This window comes from Atractosteus spatula, chromosome 11, assembly GCF_055471065.1.
Source record: "Atractosteus spatula isolate fAtrSpa1 chromosome 11, fAtrSpa1.hap1, whole genome shotgun sequence".
In the NCBI taxonomy this organism is placed as follows: Eukaryota; Metazoa; Chordata; class Actinopteri; order Semionotiformes; family Lepisosteidae; genus Atractosteus; species Atractosteus spatula.
In genome coordinates this window covers 25,508,194-25,516,109 of record NC_142716.1, presented here as the reverse complement: position 1 = coordinate 25,516,109, position 7,916 = coordinate 25,508,194, and the positions used below count along the sequence as shown (strand labels likewise).

The 7,916-nt window shown below is 34.8% G+C and overlaps 1 protein-coding gene across 1 annotated transcript in view; it reads left to right on the top strand.

Moving 5' to 3' along the window:
* The first annotated feature begins 3,048 nt into the window (after positions 1 to 3,048).
* ttll7 (tubulin tyrosine ligase-like family, member 7) overlaps positions 3,049 to 7,916 on the top strand; it is an 83,047-nt gene continuing 78,179 nt past the window's right edge. Inside the window, exon 1 of the mRNA XM_088928085.1 lies at positions 3,049 to 3,203. The gene's annotated coding sequence lies outside the window, so the exon portion shown is untranslated. The remainder of the gene's footprint in view (positions 3,204 to 7,916) is intronic.

The window sequence follows — 7,916 nt, the reverse complement described above, 5'->3', positions numbered from 1 at the left end:
AACCCTGAACTCTGAATACAACAGTGATAGAGAAGCTACTAGGCACCCCCCAAACCCATGGACAAATGTGTGCTTGGAATGACAAGACTCTATATTAAAAAGAATGAGTTAGAGCACAATGTGTCATCACTGTCAAAGTAAAGACACTAAAATGGTGATTAATTGGACCAAGGAATGATTGTACTAGAATTCAATCGAGTGATTAAAAATGATTGCAAGTTGCATATAGAAAGACAAAGTCAGATTCTTTGCAAAGTCAACAATAAGGTAAACCTGAATATTATTGGAACAGTACAATAATGTGTGTTAAATGTATTAATTATCATACGTTTGGCCTTCTTTAGTTTGGAATATAAATTATGATGATGATTTCCATACAATGATAAACTTCTCCTTTTTATCCCAAATCACAGATTTCACAACATTTAATATCATTGGCAATTAAAAAAATATATATAAATGGACTGACAAAATGTAGATGTTTGAAATAAAAAATACAGAGTATTGCATCAGATTTTCAGTAAATAAAAAAATAAATAAAATAAATCTATCATATCACTATTACCCATTTCCAAAAATGAAGTAGACTTTCACAACTTGTTATTTTTAAAAGTACTGTAGTATCTTAGGTTTTCAATAGTCAGAAATGTTATTCTCCAACCAACTGTGAATTACAAACACAGCACTTCATTGTGGGAGTCCATTTGATCAAAGGAAGGAAAAAAATACTTTGCCAAACAAGTACCGGGGTGTTATTTGTAACTGGCAGGTAGATTGAGGCTTTGAAAAATATTGCACCACATTTCTTTTGAAAAATCCAGGAGGAGCATACTTTTATCAAGTGTAATGTCATCCTCTTTTAGTCAAGGTTCTTGAATTCAATGAGTGCCTTATGTGCTTTGAAAATTCATTCAATGCCCTGATATTTGCAGTTGGCCTCACAATAAATGAACCTGTTCAAAGAACCTTTGCATAAATTTGTCTTTTTTCTGCAGATAAAGGTGGAATTGAAATAAACAACTGTCAATGTTTTTAAGCTCTTAGGCACTGACTTCTAAGCTCTTCTCTGACTTCTAAAGTCAGAGAATTAGATAATATTACTATAAATAACAAACGATATTAACAAAATATGTATCTTTGGTATTTAGTAAGGCTGGCATGGTCATGCAATGGTTAGCATTGCTGCCTTGTAGCACTGGGGCCCAGGGTTTTATACCGAACATGGGGAGTTATCTGCATTGAGCCTGTATGTTCTAACCAGGTTCGTGTGAGTTTCCATCCACAATCCAATGACATACTAGTAGTTAATTACTGTAGCTTCTGGGAAAACACGCCCTGGTGCAAGTAAGTGCAGGTCTGTGTTTGTGTCTGTGTGTGCCATGTGAGGGCTCGGTGTCCTGTCCAGGGTGTACCCTGCCTTGTGCCTGTTGCTTGCTGGTCTAGTCTCCTGCTCCCGTGGAACCATGAATTGGACACAGTATTTAGAACCTGGATGGATGGTATCAAATAAAACAGGAATCAATGATACATATTTAAACAAAGTTTCATACGTGTTTATGAATATTTGTGATTGCAGTGGTACAGTGGTATCAGGGGGTAATAGAGGTGCAATTATTAATGTTGTTGTAATAGTTCTAATGCACTTTGGGCACCTAAACAGTTCTTTGCAAAAGCTTAGATGTCTCTTACCAAGTTAAATATTTTGCATTTGTAACCAATATGTTTTTTAAATATTCCATGTTCATTTTACTATTGTAAAATTTGAAACTGTAGCAGTTCTTTTGTGTGTGCAGACGACCTGCATGTATTTTTATTGGAATATTAGTTTTTAAAGAGGGCACTGGGCAAAATAAAATCATTTGTTTTAAGGGGACTCAAACATGCTTCAAGAGAACTATTTTATTTATAATTTATATATTAGTGATTAGAGCTCCCGAGTCTTTTCCCCCGTGGCTTGAGCAAACCCATACACATGTACTGTACTAAGATGTGTATTTAAACAAAACAGATCATTGTATCATATGTAATTTGCATTGGAGAATAACTGTCAGCCAAATTAATACTATTGTTATTAACAACAATAACAACAACAGCTAATTAGGCTTGATACGGAATTAAATATATGAATGCCTCAAGTTTACTAGTTACGCCTAATCAAATACTAATTTTAGTATTGTTCAGTCATGATACTTAAATGTGAGCTCTTTTTATTAATACTGTATTGAAGACTAGTAGACTATTTATTTTCTTTGCATTCCCTTACACATTGGTCATAAAAGACGGGAAATGAATCTAGGAAAATAATTTTATGTTTCATTTGCCCCGAGATTTTATGTGCCGTTGTTGATTAACATGTCTTTTTAAAGTCTTCTGTTATTTTTTAAATGATTTTAAACATAGGAAATATAGAAGAAAAAAATGTCAAGCTGATTTATAATAGTGTAGTTCTGTTTAGGGTCGGTTTGATCCTATAATTACAGTAACATAATAAGAAAAGTTACTCTTGCCAATGAGAAAATAACTTCTGCAGCGCCTATTTATAACTTTGGATAATTCACTCGACAGCAGAAGAGAACCATGTAACAAAATATACATGAAAAGGACCCTGAAAAGGGTATTCTCCAGAATATCTAAATTAAGGACAATATTATTGAATAAAGCTTAATAACATGGAGCGTGTCATCACCACCATGTAGTGTGGTCAAGTGCCTACAACTCCAGCTAACCAGCCAGGGCAGGCTGGTAAACTAGTGTGTTGCTAAGTCTCTGTTTGCATTGGAAACAGCAACGATAGGTAGGAAAGGGGTGAAGCTCTTTTGTTCAGAAAATAAATATGTCTAACTGCTATTCAATACTATAGTGAGCATGCATTTTTCTATTACTAAGTAATATAAAAGCTATTTTAAGGCATTAATGGAAACCTGGCCTATTTAATTTCCACGAAGATTTGAGGCATAGAATTAAACTTCCCTACAAAACGAATGGTTCAAACCAGGGTGCTTTAACCCTCGATAGACATGGTGCGACTATAAAGAGCGAACAGGACTGTTCATTGGAGGAATTCCATATCATCACTTGCATTCAAAAATAAATTCGTTATCTCACAAAAAAAATTAAAAACGGTATTAAAAGCGCTTGGAATCAGATATTGAAATGCAGTAAAAGAAGATTTGTTTCGGCAAAGAAAAGGCGTAGGATAACAGGTACAGTGCTATATGTCTTATGATTTGTACAATAGCCATTTATTTTCTACCGTGTATCCACTTATATTAAAAACGACTGACTATACTGTACATTGGCATTGTATGTGCACGCCCTTTGTTATTGTTCCTTGGTATTCTCAGGAGGAAAAAAAGGCTGAACGTAGCGGATCATTTGTAATTGTGTTTAGTTTAAATTAATACTGATGAAAACGTCCTTAGTTCTGTAACACGTCATTACGTCAAGAAAGCCGTAATATTCAGACAATACAGCAACGCTCTTTGGTCTTGTGCTTATGCAGGTTCACGCAGTACCAGCGCAGGTAATGTTAAACAGCATTTATAAATGCCAGAGAAAAGCTAGGATTTGCTAGCGAGGGTTGCGGGTTGTGCTCATTTGCTCAGCATCACTTGTAAAGCAAATACAGTGTACTGTATTCTTCCGGGATGGGGTCTGGCATCCCTTGTATTTTACTACCAGCAATATTGCCATCTGAGTTTGGTTTGCTTAATTTGATTTGCACACTTTGTGTTTACATTTATATGATTCACTCGCCAAACACCTGGGTTTGATTTAACTTTAATAATTACTTAAGTAATATCAAATACTAAAGGCCACTGCATCATGTACTAAAAGGCTAATTCTAATCTATAGCCTAGTGTCGAGCGTTTTCTAAGGACACTGCAGTACCGATAGCTCGGGTCTCCGTTATCATGCATTACAGAGGCCTTATTTCTCAATGACTTGCCATTAGTTAGGCGACAGTGCCAGTTTACGTGAAATATGACTTCACAACTAAATCACAAAATAAATCAGTGCGCTCTGCTGGTAATGTAAAGAACGACCAACGGACGACTCCTGCGAAGGTGATGGAAGTACATAAATACTGCTTGATGTTATTTAGTGTCAGTTCACGTTGCTGGCCTTTCCGAATCATTTCTTAAAAAGGCCTAGCCGGTTGACACTGACCGGGGGACCAGTATTTGATAATCACTTTAAGCAAGATACTTCTATTAACATATTGACGTTATATACAGTATTGAGGTAAATTAAGATCTCAAAACGGGACGGTGATTATCATAACTGAACAGTTTGCAGTGTTTTGTTCTTGGTGATGGTGGAATAATCTCAGTAAAATTATAGTTTAAATGGGCTTTATAAGAGCAATGAAGTTGTTCCTGTGTGCAAAGGATGACAGTTTCTTTACTTTTAAAATTCTTAAATGGCATCCCAGATCCCATGCGAAATAAGATATAAAAACCAAGGCAGACAGACAAGATTTCATCATGCTGACATTCATAGTGTAATGGTAGAGAAATTTAGCCCCGAGACAATTCTTCCATACCTTCCAAGGTTAATACTGTTATAGTATTGTCGTATGTGATATTGTGAGGACAAATGAGGTTGTGACTGTCATTGCAGAATTATACAGATAACAAAAAAGAATGAATCCCCTGCTGTACAGGCCTGAAGAATTTCAGAGCATCAGCTCACCATATTTTCCCCTTATTAAACTAATATACTATATGTGGCACAGTAGATAAGAATAAAATATGAAGCACTACACTGTTTGCTTTGCTATAGCATGTCCAATTTAAAAATAACTAAGCAAGTTATTCAAATAATAGCGTATGTTTTACATTTAACAATTCTTTGTACAAACTAGTATAAGGACCAGATCCATTCTATTCTTTCCTGAATAGTGTATATAGGTGCACATCATAAAATGTAATCAGTACAATTCTAAAAACATTTTGTTTCATATTTTAAATGCGTAATAATTTGTATACAAAATGCCATTAAACGCACATTAATTCAACTTCCCAAATAACACTTTATTTTAGGGGTTATCTGTAAACCATGTATTATTCTTTATTAGTTAAACACAGCTTGTAAAGTGCTAGCAAAACATGCCATATTAGTGAAACATGAAGGGTATGTATAATTTATTAGTGACAAAAGGTAAGAATTACTGAGCACGTCTTTCAAAAGGAGTTGTCCGTCATCTGTTAAGTTCTTGTATGTCACTCATAAATAACTTAACAAATAACTCATAAATAACATGACTTACACTTTTGACTCTCAGATTAAAGTATTACCCATTTTTGGTATTTTGTGCAATAATCACAAACTAACTTGTCACTCCTATTTCAAATTCAAAACAAATCATAACCTCCTCCTTGAGGAAATGTTTAGTGAGAATGCAAACCTACATAAAAGTGCCTGAAAAATACAGGTCTTCAAGTCAAATTCAGAGAAATACTGAAGAAAATAGTCCACAGACATACTACTAACATTTGGGCAGTAATAAATATTCTCCTAAATTATAGTCAAAATAAAGCCTTGGCTTTGCTTTTGACATTGAGGCAGAGAGCTGTGTTTTATGAGATGAAATGAGAATTTTATGAGATTAAGGACTTCTAAATCCATACACATTTAAAAATGAACAAAGTGCAGAACTAAATTTAAATTATTGTTCAATATGCAATTCCAACCAGTATTAGGTTAAGATTTGGCTTGTTTCACAGTTGTAGCTTTTTTTTTATATGATGATAATTCTCATCACTGCCTCGTGCTTTGCAATACCATATACCTGGAACTTCTTACTAAAATGTTAGAGACTGAGCAGTTCTATCTCGTTTTTAAGACTGTGTTATACTAACAATTTATACTAATATGTACCTCCTATTGTATGTGTGTACCACCTATTTTGAACAATATATTTTTTCTTTTCCTTTAATTTTCAGTGGAAGGCATTATAATTAGCTTAAAAAACAAAACAAGACAATGTAAATTGTTGTAAAGCATTAGAAAATGCTGACTCACACACCTTCAGAGACAATGCAACATTTCTTTCTTTCAAAACATAGTTTGTGTGCAGAACATCCCATTAATTCTTTTTTAGTAATGTGAGAGTTTTAAGAGTGTGGAATTGTGCATGACATAATTCATTCAAGCATATAAAGCAAAAAACAAAATTTTGACATTCACTGTTGAACTTACAAGTATCTGATTAAGCCAATAAAAACATCTGTCAGAGTGGCTCATTTTAAACATCTGAGCTTGCAGGTTTTCATTGCCAGTGAACAAAGCAGACTAGAAGAAGGAAATGTTGTCTGGTTGTATTTAGAATGAAGACTCATTTGTTTGATGCAGTAACACTGTGAGTTCATATTTAATTTAAGGAATAGGCCATGAGCTGCAGTTCTACATTTCATCTCAGAATTCTGTTCTTAATGAGATATGTTTTAAACTTTTCATAAATATCCCCTTAAAAGTGTCACCTAAGACAATGTACACAAGGATCTTGTACAATTCAACTAAGAGACACCACAAAGTTAGTCTTAAATCCCACAAGACCCACATGCAGATCTGTTTGAGTGTATGATACAGATTCTTACATACAACAAAAGTTTAGGGGAAACAAATAATTTGTACATATATCTGTAAAAAGATGGCTATACATATTTTACAGTTCATCCTTAATATGTTGGTGGCATTAATAGTTGTAAATTAGCTGATAATTTTTATAGTGAATGCTGTTGAGGAATTTTGAAAGGATGTGAGTTCTACTTCTAATCTGAAGAAAAGTGTATGTATTTTACTCAAGGTAATGCAAAACAAGTTGAAAAACTAGGAACCTCAAGTTAATGAGTTGTTTGCCTTAACCACATGACCACTTAAATGCAAGGATTTTTTTACAGAGACAGAGATTTTTTAATATGCAGACTTTAACTTTTAGGGCGTTTACTTTAGAGTGTTCAACTGCTATATTCAACCATTTTAAACTCAAAAAGTGCCTTAGCAGGAAGATAAGGAGAAGTTTAACAGTTTTTTGCACTGGGCTATTGGTCCTTACAGATATTTCTTTTGTACAGAGAAGAGATAGGTTTTTGCACTTGTTCATGTAACTTGAAGAACTGTTGTTTGTCTTGTCTTTCCTGAAGTAGTAGAAAGACCACTCACATATTGGTAACAAACTGGATAAAACTATGTGCAGATTTCTTGAAGGTAGTTGTACCATGGTTTGCTGTAAGGCCTGACATTGACATATTACAGTGATCTGTACCTATAGGTGTCATACATATGGACAGTAACAGTCAACTGTGTTCTCCCTTTCAGAAAGCATAGCCATCTTTATTCAGCTTTAGACGTCAAAATGCTTAATTTCAAAAGAAATAATTATCATAGGAAGATGCTGGTTACCATGGTGGTGCAGTAGTAAGCGTTGTGGCCTCACAGTGCTGGGGTCTTGGGTTCAGTTTCGGGTTATATTACCCGATTATATTCGGGTTATATTATTTTTATTTAGAAAAATTACATTAGACATAAGCACATCTATTGTTGCCTTGCAGCGCTGGGTTCAATTCAGGACCTGGGGTGCTATCTGCATGGACTTAGTATGTTCTTCTTGTGTTCACATGGGTTTCCTCCAGGTGTTCCAGTTTCCTTCCACAGTTCAAAGACATACCAGTAAGGTTAATTGGCTTCTGTGAAAATTGGACGTGTTGTGAACGTGTGTGCGTGTGAATGTCTGTGTGTGCCCTGTGTCGTACTGTTGTCACACCAAGGGTGTACCCCGCCTTGCTCCTGTTGCTTGTCAGCATAGGCTCCGGCTCCCCTGCGACCCTGAATTGGATGAAGCAGTTAAAAAAATGGATGGATGGAAGATGCTAGTTAATAAGGTACATTAAAAAGGTTTTTGATATTGACAG